Here is a 17269-nt window from a genome sequence, read left to right on the forward strand (position 1 = left end):
CATTGAACACCTTCAAGATGAAACTGGATGCTTATCTTGCTGGGATCCTATGACCCCAGCTGACGTCCTGCCCTTTGGGCGGGGGGCTGGACTCGATGATCTTCCGAGGTCCCTTCCAGCCCTAATGTCTATGAAATCTATGAAACTGCATGTGCTTGCTTTTGGACATTTAGGATGAGATCTTCAAAGTCACTCAGGTGATTTCAACACCCAATTCCCGTTGACTTTAGTGGAAATGGAGCATCCAAAGCTCCTAGATCAGGGGAGTTGGCAAACGTATACTGCTGCAAGCCAGAACTTGTGACCTGGTCCCCTGCCACAGGTCACAAATCTCCACCTCAAGCCTCCTGTGCTTATCACCAACAATCCCTGACCCTTCTGCCATGAGGATTAGTTTATGAGAGCAGGAGAAAGGACTGTCAAAGGGGGTACTGCATGCCACCCAATCCCCCATGTCACATCAAACCAGGTCAGACTTTCACAAGCAAGATCCAACCAATCTGCAGGCCAGATCCAGCCCATGAGTTTAGGTGCTCACCTTCTATTCTAGATGGCTTGAAACTCTCAGCATTATTTCAGGACTTGTGGTAAAGATGATATCTTTTATTAGACCAACAACATTTTTTGCAAAAAAATGTCTTTAATTGCAAGCTTTCCGGCACAAACACTCTTCATCTGGCATTGAAGAAAAAATTGTAAAAGTTTTCCTGGGTAGAAATGAAAGTTCATATTTCATAAGATCTCACAGAGAAATCCTATGAAATATGAACTTTCATTTCTACCTCGGTGAACTTTTATAATATTTTCTTCAATGCCTGATGAAGGGTGTTAGTCCCCGACAGCTTGCAATTAAAGACATTTTTTTGCAAAAATCTTGTTGGTCTAATAAAAGAAATCATCTCTACTACGAGTCCTGATTGCCTTTTCCTCTAAACCAACACGGCTACAACCTGGATGCCTGTCAGCATTACTTCAACATTCCAGTTGTGCTTGTCATGTGATAAATGAAGTCAGACCCACACATAGTTTGGCCCTAACCCTAGCCCTAGCCTTGTAGACCTGAGATACTGTCCAAAGTTGTAGTGATGCTTTAATTAATTAACATTTTTAAATCACTTTTGATATTTGGTGACACAAGGAGCTCTGAAACTGCAACACTTAATTGATTTTTTTCACACTTTAAATGCTCTAAGTGCATTAATTTCTCTCTCATTTTCTCTGTTATTTACCGAGTTCTAACTAATTTATTTCAGAAGCTCCGAATGTTCACATTCCCACAATACACAAGTTACAGTGCGTCTCTTTTAGGCCTATACCCTGCCTACAAAAGTAGGACTCTCCTGTCCAGTGAGATCAGCAGCTTTTCAGAGGTTAGGACCAGTAAAAATAAATGAGTTTGTTATTCTAAATGGTTTAATCTGAACTCATGTAGCAGAAAGCCCCTTTTCCTCTTGCCTGCAGTTGCTCTCCCCTCCTTGGATATGTTTTTCCTCTTCTACCTTTTCTTCCTTCCTCTTTCTTTCACTTTAAGATAAGGAATTGTGTTTTGAAATTTGTATGTGTGCATTTTGTATCTCCCCTTGTATTTTGGTATTTTTATCTATTTGTATGCCATGGCATTACTTTTGTAGCTTATATTTTATACTCCTCACCTTTCAACTTTTAACTAAATGTGTTCAGTTTCATAAGTAAGTTATACATTGTAACAATGTTAACAAGGGCAGGAATCAAACTGCCCTTCCCTGTATCAGGCTGGCCCCTGAGTGAATCAGTGATTGAATGTGTAACATAGTAGCAGGCAGCAATTAACACCTAAGGAAACTGCAGATCAACCAATGGAAGAACCCAATAGAAGACAATGCAACAACCAGGAAATCTCTAAACGTCACTGATCAAGGGCTAGAAGCCCTGGCCTGAGTTAATCAATGCTGGGGACCAACTTTTGGGCTGAATATCTCCAGATCGACCGCTCCCAGAGTCCTATTCAAAATTCATCAACGGACTCCCAAACCTGCACATACATGCAGACAACCCCAGGGGCTGACAGATGCCATCCAGTAGCCACCGAGGGGGGAAATCCCATGAGGGTCAACGACCCCTGGATTGGGCAACCCTGAAAACTGGGGAGTCACCAAAGTCTGCCAAGGACAGATAAAAAGCAGTGAAAAGTGACCCTCAGTGGCACCCTCTTGATCTCCAACTTGACCAGCACCCAACCTGTCCAGCCAGAAGGACCAGCCGGCAACCCCCTTCTGGAAGATAACACCACGCTGAAAGAAGCCTCAACGGCAGACTCCAGCACCTGTAGGATAGGTATACCTGACTCTTGTAGCTTGCTACCGTGTGTGTGTGTGTGTGTGTGTGTGTGTGTGTGTGTGTGTGTGTGTGTGTGTGTGTGTAAGGACCAGCCCCAAGGTTTATGATTTAACTCATTACAGTGTTTCAATCCGCCTAATAAACCAGAATTTTAAGGATCCCAAGTTGGACATTTGTAGCCAACACTCAGATGAAGTCAATGTAAAAAATGATCACCAACCTTGACAGGTTTTAGATTAAAGTGAACAGCTAAACAACATTCATGTTTGCATTAGGCCTCCCTTAAAAATTTCACTTGAGAATATCTAGAAAGCTTTTCACCTTTCACGCCTCCAATAAATGGAAAAGAGTAAGGAGACAGACTTAAAACACACAAAGTGGGTGCATGGGGGTGCACATGCATCCCCTGAGAGTGCTAGTGCACCCCCTGCCAACACTTCCCACTTAGGCAACAGGTGGGGGGGGCAGGTGGGAGCGCCACTGTGACCTCTGTGGGCGCCAGTCACAGAGTAGGGGTGCCAGGAGAAGCACTGCTGGCACTTCCGGGACCACTGCTTCTGGGTCTGTGTGATCAGCTGTGGGATGATCCCCCCCCCGGTAGGTGAAATCACCCCCCCACCGGTTGCTGACTGGCTGCTGGGGGGGGGGGGGGGGGCACATGCCCCATCAACTCAGGAGGCACCAGTTGCCCATGCTGGTACCATATATTTTGGGAGAAATTGGACAAGTCACCATCTGTTTCCTGTGATGGTCCAAATGACACTATTTGGTGTAGCCTATATCCCAGATGCCCCCCTGCCTATAAGTTTATTTGGCCTCAGGTTGGCAACGGTGGTTGCCAGCCTACACCATCACACATTGTAAAGAATATGAGAAGAAAAAGGAGATGCTGAAACAGGGTACTCAGGCCTGGATCCTTGGTTTGGTAATATTATCCACAGGCTGATGAGTATTAATAAGATGTAGATTCCCAAATGTCAGTGCATGTTTTACTTTTCACATTTGTGTCACTGCACTTTATGGAGAAGGTATCATAGTCATCGACAAAAGCTGTAGCTGAAACACAAGGAGCAGTGTGGGAGACTTGCACTTAGACATTTCCCACAAGTGAGAGCAGGCCAGATTCTCTTCTCAGTTGCACTATCATTGATCTCGACTAGAGGAGGACAAGGGAGTTCACCTAGCTTCATAGTAGTACTGTCAAAGATCAGATTCTGGCCTGTCTCAAGCTCTGTGAATATGATGATGTTCTCTGTTAAAAGGAAGTATAATCATGGGTTAAAAGTTATACTTCAGAAAAGAATTCATTTTATTTTCCCTAAGTGCAAAAAATAGAGTTTCCAAGCATTCCTATAGATTGCTCTATTAGTCTAGTCTCTAACCACTGCAGTGTTTCTATTGGCAGACCTATTACTATGTACAATGATCCACTGGGCTGAAAGAATGAGGCAATCATTTCCTCCCAGTCACGTATCCTGATCCCTTCCAGGGTGTAAACCATCTTATAGGGGCTGAAGGGCAGATATGGAATGCCTTTTTCACACCAAGCTTTTGCTATCCATATTATTTCTCTCTCTTTAGCAAGATTGCTTGGCTCCTTCATCATTTCATTTGTGGGGAATATCTTAATTCCATCTGCGGCAACTTCTCCACTTGCTCCTCCTGACTCTGGGATTGATCATTTTTGGAGGGAATTCACAGGCAAACAAAGCTAGGCTTCACAGCAAGTCCTGACTGAATGTCCTGTGACACAGGTTTTAATCCTCAGTTTACAAGCTGACATTTCTCATGGCACTCCAGCAAACAAAGAGGGATTCTGGACACTGATGAATAGCCTGGAGACTGTGGCCTTACAGAAAATGTGGCAGAAGAAGAGGGTGAACATAGTGATTTTTCAGGTCTCTGACTACTAGAACCCATTACCTAGACTAGAGAAAACTCCTGTAGGCCCACAGTAACCACCAATGTTTCTTGTGAAGCAAAAGGGCATCCAAGGAGATCAGGTGGATATACTACTAGTGACAGGTTTCTCACTTCAAATTATTTGTAAACGGTGGCACTACGTTACTGAACTGTCCAAATATCTGCTACCAGGGAATGTAAATCAAGGGTAACAAGACCTCACATACACACAGATAGAGAAGTTCATCTCTGGTGGCATTTATCCCTTCTCAGGCTCAATGAAGCTGTAGGTGAGTTGTGACCTAATCCATGAGCATGATGCCCTGGATACAGTGGAAGCAACGCAGCTGACTGTGACATACATGATTTATTAAAGCCCTGCCGCCTGGGTACAAGATATCTTGAGATGCAGATCAAGGACTAAGAGGAGGCAAGAGTCTAATCAGGAAGGTTGAAAAGAAGAGGACATGCAGTGGTCTGGCCTGGGTCCTATTTACAGTACTGCCTCCGCTAAATCACCCTGGTGTTTTTTTCTGGCTCAGAGAGAGATTTATAAAAAGTAACACTTCTTCTGCCTTTGGGATGCATCAGACAGCACCAGGCAGCACACTACCTATGCAGGCATTATCCTTCACCCTGAAAATTACTGTTTGTACACTGGTAAACTTCAAGTAACAAAGACTGTGTCCTGAGCTGGTCTAAGAAGAGGCAAGAGGTCCAGGCCACCTGACCTAACCAAGGCCTTTCTCCTCACGCACCAACAGTACAAGTTTAGATGAGGCACACTTACACAGGAGGGATCGGTGGTGATAGATTTTCACTGGCAGTCCTTTGTCTCTGGAATGGGCCTACTAACATTTTGTTTTCCCTAACTATCAGGGCACAATGTAAAACCAAACCGTCTATTCGGGGTAGGCAATGGCTGGGGAGACCATCAGGAGGATGGCCTGTTTCATTGTGTCCATTTCAGTATGATCTGGATTTGAGGAATCCAGGTTGGGCAAATGGTAACAAAAATATTTGTGGAATCAGCTATTTTAAAAATATTCCAGATTGTAATTAATTCATGATTTAATGGATATTGCTAAGCTAGTTGCACTGGTGACAGAGAATGGGTGAATCTGCAAAACACTGAAAAAGAAATAGGCACACAAATCTGAAGGTTTGTATGTTGTATCTGTAGGCACTAGATGCCATTGTAGTGGTTCAATCGATCCTATTAGTCAAGTAAATAATCACGTAAAACCTGGGTAAACTTGTGATTTTTTACAGCCAATGTTAAGCCTTTTTCCCTATCATTTCCTTTTTGACCTAGCAATGCCCCTTTCTAGTTTGATCTTGCCTCATCTCTTGAGGTGTTCACTTCCTACACAGGTATAGTTTGGGTGAGATGGAAAACACATTCTCCACAAATATAAATGAACAAACATTCTATAATAGGCCACAATGTGGTAAGCATACACTACAGTAAAACTATTTGCAAATTTACTGCCTAGAAGCAGAAATTATGATTGCTGACAGCTCAGAGAGCAAATTCTACTACCATGCAGGTAACTTAGGAAGCAACTTCTTCCTGAGAGGCTTCAAGCTACAAGCAATATTACTTGCCAAGCAATATACTTTATCATCAAGGCTACATGATCCATAGTGAATAAAAGTAGTTGATGACTTTTAGACCTAGAGCAGGACAAAGATAAGAAACACTAGAAACTCTCAAACATTTTACCTTCCTAACCCTAAATGAGAGGAGTGCTTACACAGTCTGGACTGCCCATTTTTCTCTAGAGAATATGAAAGAAACATATGATGTTGGGCCAGCTACTGTTCTTATTTTTAAGTGACCTTGGAAGATAAGAGTTTCCACCAGAACAAAAGTTCAAAAATCACTGGAACTTGTCATTCATTTTTCCCCATCTTGTAGGAACTATCTGTACTCCCTCAAAAAAGTAACAATGCCCTATGAAACAGATGTCAAGAAACATTTTGCCTGTTCCGTCTCTTGATGTGAAGCACTTTTGCAAAACAGTGCACGGAGTGTTCATTTGAAACAACATTACAGATCTTCGCTTCTTGCTGTCTTTCATTTTTCCTGTGATCAACACACTCACTTAAGGGGATAATTCTGTAATGTGCAATGGAAATTTGCAAAACATATTTAGAACTTTGCACTAATAGTTAGAATGCCAGATAGAACGGGTGAATTTTGTACTATGTAGATCAGTTTGCATCCATCTCTTGTGATTGTGATAGGGATGTTCCATGCAGACAACTAATTCTTTTTTAGGGAAAAAAATGCAAACGATTAATTCAGTGTGGTGACCCTGTCAAAATATTAAAATGAATCATAGTAACAGAACTTTACACAATGAGTGTTTTTAATAACATGGGAGTTATGGGATCATGTTAAAGGCTTCAACTCAAAGACCCAGTTTCCTGTGCTGGCACCGGCACTAACATTAAATGTTCACACATCAGGCATTTTTTAAATATCAGCTTCAAGCAGATGTTAAGAGATGCATATATATTTAAGTTTAAATAACATCCCACTTCTCTCATTTTCTGGTGAGGGAGAGCTACATTTCCAACAAAAATGTTACTGTGTTTTCCATTTGCCAGCGAAGAAGTTTCTATTTGTACATAATATGTAAGTCACAGCTCCACAGACACAGCTTATAGTTTTTTTGCAGAGGGATTTGACTTGCACTATTTTGCCTCACTGTGCACAGATACATTTGCTCAACCAGAATTACATGCACAGCTAAACCTCAAAACATTTATTTCTAAGCTACCAATTCAAATGTAAACCCAATCAGTAAAAACTAGAGAAAGGACTAAATCTAAGTACCATGACTGAACAGGAGAGTTTGGACTTTGGTATAAACTTAACAGCTGACCCCTATCTCTATTCAGAGTTGTACTCATTCCAAAAACCTCTAAAGATTGGGAAATTCAAAAATCCAAACTTATGGCATGCATCTCCAGTAACAATAAAGTTGTTACCAGAAGCTGATGAATATTGGGTAGCCAGTGTGAAATGAACTGAGAGCATATATCTTATCTTTCAAGGACAAGAATCCACATCAGTCAAATCCCTCCTCAAATTTCATTTCTGTCCCCTCACTTACAGGCAGCCAACGGACATGAGAACAGCAACAAACAAAGGAACAGAATCATCAAGTTCAACCGAGATAGAGGTAAACAACGTTTTTAGGCAGAGTACCAAAAACACCCACAACTTATAAGATGTTGGTGTGCCAGGGGTGGCTGGCAGGTGAGCTGCATGGGGCCCAATCCTTGTGTCAGCGCAGCCCTGGCTCCTTCCCCAAGATGTGGGACCCGTTGAATGAGCATTAGTTAGTGCCCTTGCTGCCATTTTTCAGCCCAGGGATGCCGATACACATGATGCTGGAGTCTGCTGGCAGACGATAATTACCACAGTCCAGCAGACTCGGTTAATCAAGTCAGAGCAGCCTCCCTACACGTGTATAGGTGTCCACTGAAATTATACTAGCCCAGGACCTTACAGGACTGAGGCCTGAAGCAGCTTAAAGCTCCTTGAATTCCTTGAACCCATGCTGCACCCTTTCTTGTGGGCAGGATATCAACCCCTATGACATTCTGTTTGGCATGTTTTACCAGCAGGAAAAAATGTCATCTCAAAAAGGAACACAATACAGAAAAACAACTTGTAGAATTAGGTTAAGGGGTGAGAGTGCTGAGTGTCAAGTCTCAGCGTCCAATAAATGCATTCAAAATCCTTCCTAGAAGAGGAAACTTCAGGTCTTGCAGAGTGGGAGCCTGAAGGGATTGGCAAGGTCCTCCATAACCTTATTGAAGGTTAATGTGACTGGGAGTGTTTACAAGCATAAGGACTAGGCGAAGCTGAGAATGTAAATATTTGAATTCAGTTCTCCAAACTTGCCTGTATCTGAACTGCCAACCAAATCCCAACTGCAGGCTAATGACATCTGAAACTCAAGTTACTACACTCTACACCAGTGTTTTTCAACGTTTTTTCATTTGTGGGTGCTAAAAAATTTACAAAGGGATCTGCACCTCCATTTGAAATTTTGAATGGAGGTGTAGACCCCTTTGAATTATAAGTGTGGGTATTCACATACTTTTGATTGAACATAGTCATCTTTCATGAACCCCTCAGACATAGTCTGCAAACCTTAGAGACAGAACAAGCACATATGGCATTCCATATTAGAAAATAAAGTAACTTGTAAAGTAATATGTTCTTGGTTTTGCTTGCGTGAAACAAGACACTGACAAACTCTGGGCTGAAACTTGAATTGACTGTCATCATACAGTATATTTTAAAAACTTGATAAACCCACAGAGCTATGACTACTCTTTAATTTTTCCCTGGTTGTAAACTTTAGACTTGTGTGGACAACTGGGCCAGATTCTGTCCTACTTAATAGGTATATAAGTAGAGTTTTTCAGGCAACACCTAGAAAAACAGTTAATACAAAAGGTAGGTGAGTCGTTCTAACCCTCCTCTTCACCGGTGTTCAAGGGTAAGATGGCAGTTGTTACAAAAGTAGATGCCTTAATGGTGTTTCAGTGATCTGAGTATGGTGAAATACAACCACACCTGGGGGCTCTTATACACATGCAGGGAGGCTGCTCCAATGCACTGGAACTCCAGCGTGTCAGTGGAGACTCAATTAATCGAGTCCGCTACAGCGTGGTAATTACTGTGCTCCAGCGGACTCCAGCATCATGTGTATCAGTGTCCCCACACGGAAAAATGGTGGCGGAGAGCTTTAAACTAAAGCTTGTTCGACAAGCTTTAGTTCAAAGTGCCCCACCACCATTTTTCAGTGCAGGGATACACGTGATGCTCCAGGCACTTTTAATTAGCAAGGCTCTCAGAGCTGCACTGATTAAAGCACTCCCCCCCACCTCCCAGAACTTGTCTATAAATGCCCTAGGTGCTTAAGTCCACCCACAAGTTTAATAGACGGAATGAAACCTGGCCCCTGGAGCAAATTCCTGGTAGAAGCTGAGTAAATTCAACTGTGACCGTATACAGAGAAATATAAGTTGGTATCATGGATCTAACCCATAGGCTTTTTACCATGCAGAGCAGGTGCATCTTCCTCAGAACTGGAGATATTCAGGTAAAACTTCCAAAAAGATCTTAAGTGATTGAGTAGCCTGAACTTTTTTTCCCCAAGGGATTAAGGAACATAATCACTTTTGGGAATATGACTATTGCTCCTCTGTTCAGGGTCAAACTGCTCATCACATTTGCATTCAAGAAAGAATTTTACCCTATGGTCAGACTGGTATGGACTGTGGAAGTTTCTGCCTTCCTCTGTGGTAGGGGGCATGGCCATCTTCCTGGGTTATCTTAAGTATGTATTAACAACCTTTGCAGCAGCAGGACATTGGCTGCCATGGTTCCCCAGCTTTTCCTATGATAGGTTAGGGTGTTATGTCTTGTGCCGTGTCAGGGTTGACAGTGTAGTTTGGCTAAGTGGCTAGACAATTGATTTGTATAGGATGGTTTGGATAGGACAGGGGACTGGACTAGATGACACAAGGAGGTCCCTTCCAGCCCTAATTCTATTATTCTATGACTCAGGCTATTAAATCACTTAGGATCATTTGGAAGATCCTTGCTCCTTTACCTGGGACTAAATAACAGGCTGATATAGTCACTGGAGAATCCAGCTGACAGGGACATGATCACATATTAAAGCAACATCTGACAGACACACTTCCTATGAGGCACCATGCATACTCAGCTAAACCTGCTCACCATCTTGCAGTACCAAACTCAGACTACCGTACAGTCACGAAAAGGCTTTGTTGGTACTGTGACCTTTACACCAGTGTGAATTAGCCAACCAAGACTTTTATTATCTAACAAAGGCCACAATGAAAATTGTTAGCATGGTAAAGAACAGAACTTGAGTTTCCTGACTCTCTCTCCCCTGAACAAGAAATATGAGCCTAACCTTTCTCTCTTAAAAGTGGAAATAAAAGTAATAATATTTTAAAAAGTAAATTAGTTTGCTTTATACAACTGCTGAAAACTCAGGCATGTCTTACAATAAAAGCAGACTCTGAACTTTAAGCTGGCTTCTTTACAAGGCGTTAGCATCATTTCTTCAACTACCCCATCACTAAAAATAGCTTTGCTTCCTAAACATACTTCAACAGTTCCAGTCACTCTCAGATCCTCCACAGCCATTTTTTTTGTTTGCTGCTTGGTTTTTTTTAACTGGCAACATTTATTTAACCAGCAATTTTTTTAAAAGAGGCCCAGCCGCCCCAATGGTTCTTCCCAGGGGGTAGTAGATGTTTATGGAACACAATGAAAACAATAAAGTGGATAAAATCATGCTATTCCATCAAGTCCTTGGCAAGGCTTCCCAACCCAGAATAAACTGGCATGGCCCATAAGAGTCAACAGATTACACAATGGTTTACAGGGTCACCTCTAATAAGGGGTCACATGCTCCTTAAAAAAGGTCCAGTACATTTTCAGAGTCACTTGTTTAGAGCAAAATGGCCATGAATCTCTCCCATTTCCTAGGAACGGGGTATGGGTAGCTCCAGCATGTGTAAGCAATATGGGGAAGGACAAAAGCCACCTCCTTTTTGTGTCTTATGAAGTGTCTAGCCATAACTGCAATGACTGTACTGAACAGTTGCGTAACTAAGGGTGGGCAAGAGAGCATCTTCCCCCAGCACAGATTTAGAGAGAATGCCCAAGCAGCTGCCATGAGGCCCTGCTGTGTTGGCTGCTGCATCCAGGATGCAATGACTTCTGCACCTGGCAGCGGGAGCCAGAGTCTTTGAATAAGGGGGCCAGGGTCCTTGAATAATTACTCTGTTCTACACAACATCCTCCCTCCCCTCTCTGCCCTGCCCAGGGCACTGAAATAATTAGTTATGGCTCCGACACTGAATCAAGGGCCAAAGCTGCTCCAGCTTAGTGTGGGTGGGGGGAAAAAAAACAGGCCTTGATCTTTCTTCCCCTCTGCATGACAGCAGAGAAGAGCACATACAGTACACCAGGAAGAGGAATTTGTGTCCCTTCCTCAGGGATATGGGAGGCTTACTGCCGTCTGGGACATTCACTTAAGAAGCACAGCTTCAGTGAACTGCTGTCCTTTATTTAAAGGCTCAGTCGGTCTCACAGTAAAAGTTTTATATAAAAGCTAGATTTATTATTTCAATTAATTAAGAGAGGAGGGAGCAATTTCCAGAAGACAGAACTGGACCCTAGGTCATCATACAACAAGATAGCAGCTTCCTGTCAGTGGTATTTTGATCCTTCTTAATAATGTACAGATTGTAGCCCCTTAAAAAGCACTGACCATGCATGCTTTTCATTAACTCTGTGAAGTTAAAGTGATGAATTAATAACAATTTTTAAAGGAATTGCAGTTCTCCTTTAAATAAAAAGTAACTTCCTGAAATCCCAAAAGTAAAAAAACTAATTGTTAATAATAAAGCTGACTCCCGCTATTCACTACTTCTGAGATGCTGTGTAAATCAGAGCACCAAACTGTAAAACAAATGAGGACACTCCATTCACACACAAGACTTGTTCAACCAACACTACTTTTTAATATGAGATCTTACCATCCCTCATGTGTATTAATTTAGCCATTTGGTACTAAGGAATATTTTTATCCACTGGCTATATGCTAATTTTAAAAGAAATCAAAATATATTTACTTCACATAATCACCATTTAATAGACTCCTTTATTTTGGGTGACAATTGCCTTAAAACCAAATTCTTTAGATTAATAATCCAAAATGATCTGTTATTTCCCATCAGTTTTGCTCATTCTATGTAGTTATTACTGGATCACTGGCTAGCCTGAGTTAAGAAGAGACAGTACTGAACAAGACAGGAGGAGAAAGATTCCCCAAACCCTATACAATATAAGAGATGGCCACCTCAGTAACTATTATGGACATGCACACATCCTCATGTATTTAGCCTGAACAGCTGGATGAAGAGTGCATGTCATTTAGAAACCTAGGCACAAAGTAAAAAAGGCCTGTAATAGTCTGCAGCTCCACTTCTTCTGGAGGTGACCTATTGCCCCTGAGTGAGGCAAGCATTTGGGAGCAGTCCAGCAGAAGCACATCTGATTTTCCCACCAAGTGGCCTGTGGAAGCAGCTCCCTCAGCTCACGGGCTATATCTGTCTTGGGATCCAACAAAGTTTTCCGCCTGCGACCAGGTGGCTCATTTGCTCCCGCATCTAGTGCACTCAGCTAGGGACCTCCGTGTGTACCGAAGGGAGAAAATCAAGGGGCTGTGGCAGCTCTCCTGACTTCTCCCCATGCAGGATGGAGATGGGGGTGCGGGGTGGGAAACATCCTCTGCTTGGCCAGAGCTGCCACCACTCCACTGAAGGGGAGGCAGGGCTTTCAGCCCAGCAGAGAGGCCTACACCTCAGGTTGTGTCAAGCGCCCTCCTGATGCCAGGCCCTTTCTTCACTTGAGATCAGTGGTTCTCAACCTTTTTTGTACCAGGAGCCATTTGTAAACATCGAGAGCCAGCCCTGACCTAGTGCCTCTCACTTCTGACCTGCCAACCCCATCCCAGGCCCCAGTGCATGGGGCATGGGGGGGAGGAGGGGGCAAGCACCCCAAAGGCTGCAACTGGCTGCAAGGGAAAAGCCAGAGTTTTCCACGTTTTTAAAGGAGAACCCATGTTTTAAAGTTTGTTGATCCATTTTTAAAGTCCGTTCGGGATCCAGTCATATAGTCTCGCCACCCCCTTCTGGGTAGCGCCCCCCGGGGTGAGACTCCAGGGCAATCCTGGAGGGTGGGCAACCCTAGTTGTATGACGTGGCTTGGCTGGGGCCAAGGGGGGTTGCAGGAGCTGACCTCCGCAGGCCCCTCCCAGCCCTGCGCCCCTCCTCACCGCGAGGAGATGCTGAGCCAGGTGAGGCGCCCACAGAGCCCAGCCCGGGGCCCGGACGGCGCCCCCTGCCCGCGCCGCGCCGTGCTGCGCTCGAGGCGCCCGGGGAAGGGGCCATTGTCCCGCGCTGCCCCAGCTCCGGCCCGGCCCGGCCCGGCCCGGCCGGGCCCCGCGAGTGAGCCGGCGGGCAGGCACCCGGCTCCTACCTGGGCTGCTCCAGGTGCGGATCCCGCCTGCTACCGCTGGCCGGACACCCCCAGCTCTGCTCGCCCAGCCCGGCCGGCGGCGGCTTTTGGGAGAAGCTGGGAAGAGGGGGAGGAAGGAGGGAGGGAGCGAGGGAGGGAGCGAGGGAGGGCAGGCAGGCGAGCGGGAGAGAGCGAGCTATGCAAAGGCAGGAAGTGGAGACGGGAGATTAATAGGAACCAGTCCCCCGGCAGCAGCCACGGAGAGCTGCTCTCTGCATCGCTGCCCCGCCAAGGGAGGGCTGGGGCGGGAGAAGCGCTCGCCTCCCCGGGGCGCAGCATCCACCTCGTCGCCGGGCCCGGGAGCAAGCCTGGGCTGCGGCCCCCGGGAGCTGTAGCCGGGGAGGGGGGACCTGCTCCGGGCCGGGAAGGAGCGAGACGTGCTGAGCTGAGGGGCATTGAGTCTGGGACCAGTGCTTCGGAACAAAACCGGCTCGGCTCTCCCCTGAGACAAACCCCCTGTTCGGCTCGGGTGTGGGTGAGAGGGAGACACATGGCAGCTTTCTGTCATTTACACACACACTGACACTGGTGGAGACCACACGCGTACACACACACTGATGCTGGCGGAGATCACACACACAGTGACCCTGGTGGAGATCACACACACGCGCACACACATACACACACATTGATGCTGATGGAGATCACTCTCACACACAGACTGACACTGTTGGAGATCACACACACACTCGCTCTCTCTCTCCCTCTCTCTCTGACCCTGGTGGAAACCATCTGCTTTTGATCACAGCAGCAGTGGCTGTATTAGCAGGCATGAAGCCGGCCAGAGCACAGGGTGAGGGAACTGTCTCAGCATTACAAAAATCTTTTGTCTTTAAAAAAAACTTCTCTGAGCTTATCATGAGAGAGCACTGAAGTTGCAGCCTGCATCTCCAAAGGAAGGGGAGAGAGAGGGAGGAAATGGCAACTATGTGAACTTTCCCACTGGCATCCTTTGTGTCACTTGGGATTGCTAAGGGGAGCCTGAATAATAACCACCCTGGAATGAGCTGCTCCCTAGTGGGTAGAAGCAGAAGTCTATTGTCCTGCTTAGAGTCACCAGCTCAAACTGCTTGGAGCAAACAGAAATGTTACTGCAGCTGTCTCTCCACAGGTAGACCACAGCACCCAGATGGACACTAACAGGTCCAATTGTGTGTGGGATTGGGAACAGTGTAAAGTTTAGGGGAGTCAAAAGTGGTTTCCATTTTTCTAAAGAAACTGAAAACATCGAGAGTACAGTGGCATTTTACAGGCCAGAGCATTAGCATGGAGTTTGATGTAGATAGGCGTGGCCCTTTAATGTTTAATGGAAAATAAATAGTGTTCATTACAAATGGCCTGAAGTGCCAGTAATGAGCTATGATGGCAATGTGATTTATTTGTGAAATTATTACAGGGGGAGGGGAACACTCAAAAGTCTGGCAGTTGCATTCAGATACTGCTTTCAGAAAAATATTTACACAAAAATAAATCACATGATGCATGAATCGAATGATAATGGGAACAAAAGAAAGATAAAAGAAAGGAGGGGAATACATTTCATGCCTGGGAAGTTACTGAAAAGGAAAAAGATAAGAAAGACCTCAATTTAGGAAAATTTATTTAATATTAAGCATAAGTTAAAGTCTCTCCATCAATGGAACCTAAGCAGGTGCTTAGAATTAAGCACCTGCTTAAGTGCTTTTCTAAGTAGGGTTGGGTTTTTTTTCCTGAAGATCCTAAAAGCAGGCAAAATTTTTCTTGGCTTCCTCAGCACATACTCAAATTAAGTTGCAGGCAATCGACCTTGATATATCTCAAGACAATATAGTCCCACAAGGAAATCTGGTGTAGTTGTCTGGCATTTCACAAGCCTTGTTATATTTCAAACAGCAAGAGTAAGGGAAATAAGCACAATACTCATCTGGATTCGAATGCTAAAATGCATTTCAAAGCAAAAGCCATTTCAGCTGTCAGCCTTCACATAACAGATGTATTTACTCAGCTGCAAAAGGAGTAGTGTGTCACTGAACATCAAAAAATGTGGGAGGTTAGGTTTCAACATATATGGAATAGCATAACTCTAGATCAAAAAACTGCTGCTGCCAATACCATGGTAGGAAAAAGAAATGAACAAAAGTATCTTTCCTAATCAAGAAGAAGAATCCTTAGCTAGTTCCATCACCTATCTTAAAAGTATACTGTTCCCATGCAGTAGCGGGTGTTTTGGAAAGCAGAGTCATAAAGACAAAAAATGAGTGTCACCTAGTGGTTCAGTCAGCAAAGTAAGAGCAGGCAGCTCCCTGTTCTTCCTTCCTTTGGTCACATCCTATAATATAGAAGTGCCTTAGTTTACATATCAAAATAAGGGACACAGTCATACCCTCCTGGTCTTGTTAGGTGTCCAAAGAGAGTGTTCGAAATTCTTCCCAAAGGAACAAGCTCAGCTCTGGGGAGGCTGAGGGTGGGAAGAGTTCTCCTTCCCTGCTGTCAGCATCTCAAGAAACAAGGGAATTGAAGCCACTGAACTGCTTGTCAGTTTAGGCCTCAATTCAGGAAGCACCTAGGTACATACACCTCAGTATTTAGTCAAATAGAATGCAGTGAAAATAAAGCCTTTGTTTTACCACTTGTGGCCTTTGCTGACAACTTCTTTTCAGACAAGCTGGGAAGAGCTTGTTTATTCCAATGAAGTCTCTAGCAAGCAGCTAGCTGCTGCACTAATGAAGCAACTGGGAGATGACAATCATCACGTGTAAACTCAGAGTGGCTTATTCTCCTTGCTTCCCCAATAGATGACAACTACTGTAGGCTAAGCCCCTATGACAGGGATGGAGGAATTGAAATCAGGGCCACCCCTGCATTACTGATGGCCCCAGTCAAGCTGAAGGATTTTTTTGCCTATTTTGCTGCTCTCTCTATAGCTTTCAGTGTGGGTTAGAGAAGCCACAGGGCAGCACTAATTAAGTTGCAACAGCCTTCCAAGGGCTATTCAGCAACTAACAGCAAAAGCACAGCATCACTGTATCCTCTTCTTGAACAACTCCAGCAATGGACATTTTACGAATTCCCTAGGAAAACTATTCCACAGCCTCACCATTCTAACAGTGAAGAAGTTTTTCCTGATATCCTATCTAAACCTACTTTGCTGCAACTTCAAGCCATTGGTCCACACCCTACACTCTGCAGAAAGAGAGAAAAGGTTTCTTCCCTCTTCTTTATGGGAGTCCTCCAGATATTTGAAGATTGGTATTTTACCTCCCCCTTAAGCACCTTTTGTGCAAGCTGAACATGCCTATTTCCTTCAACCCCTCCTCGTATGACTTGCCTTTCAAGGCTTTCATCATCTTTGTTGTCTATTTCTGGACCCCCTCAAACTTCTCCATGTCCATTTTAAATGTGAAGCCCAAAACTGCACACAATATTCTAGATGAGGCCTTTGTCCTGAACCTAATGTTTCCATAAGGCTTGCATATGTTACAAACACATAAGTAGCTTGCAAGGCCAAAAGGCTGAAGTGTCCAATTTTCTTCACAGTAACCAAATTACAAAGGAATTTACTGTTAAAGCCTGTGGGCTTGCCAAAGAGAATTTGAGAACAACATAGTTTTGCTGTTCACTCCAAGTTCTGCTCCCATCAGAATGTGCAGAATTGAATCAGAACTCAAGACAATAAAACATTCAAGGCTTCATGAGGAAAATTGAAATTCAGCTGCCTTCTCCCCTCTCTCTACAGTTCTTCATAACTATTCTTACTCACCCAATTGTTCTCTATATTGTAATTATTTTTATGTCTTAAAAGTGTTTTTCTATGTTTTCTAACATTTTATTTCTAGGAACACTACCTTTCCACCAGGTAGTAATAAATGGTAATAAAACCTAGTACTCTAACATGGTCATATTTCACAGTGGCTCCTG

General features: G+C 44.1%; 1 protein-coding gene across 1 annotated transcript in view; it reads right to left on the reverse strand.

Moving 5' to 3' along the window:
- The window catches only part of DENND2B (DENN domain containing 2B), a 299081-nt gene extending 285607 nt beyond the window's left edge, over positions 1-13474 (reverse strand). The window contains exon 1 of the mRNA XM_059722659.1: positions 13334-13474. The gene's annotated coding sequence lies outside the window, so the exon portion shown is untranslated. The remainder of the gene's footprint in view (positions 1-13333) is intronic.
- Between the last annotated feature and the right edge of the window lie 3795 nt (positions 13475-17269).

The sequence above is a fragment of the Alligator mississippiensis genome, chromosome 2 (genome assembly GCF_030867095.1).
Source record: "Alligator mississippiensis isolate rAllMis1 chromosome 2, rAllMis1, whole genome shotgun sequence".
NCBI lineage: Eukaryota > Metazoa > Chordata > Crocodylia > Alligatoridae > Alligator > Alligator mississippiensis.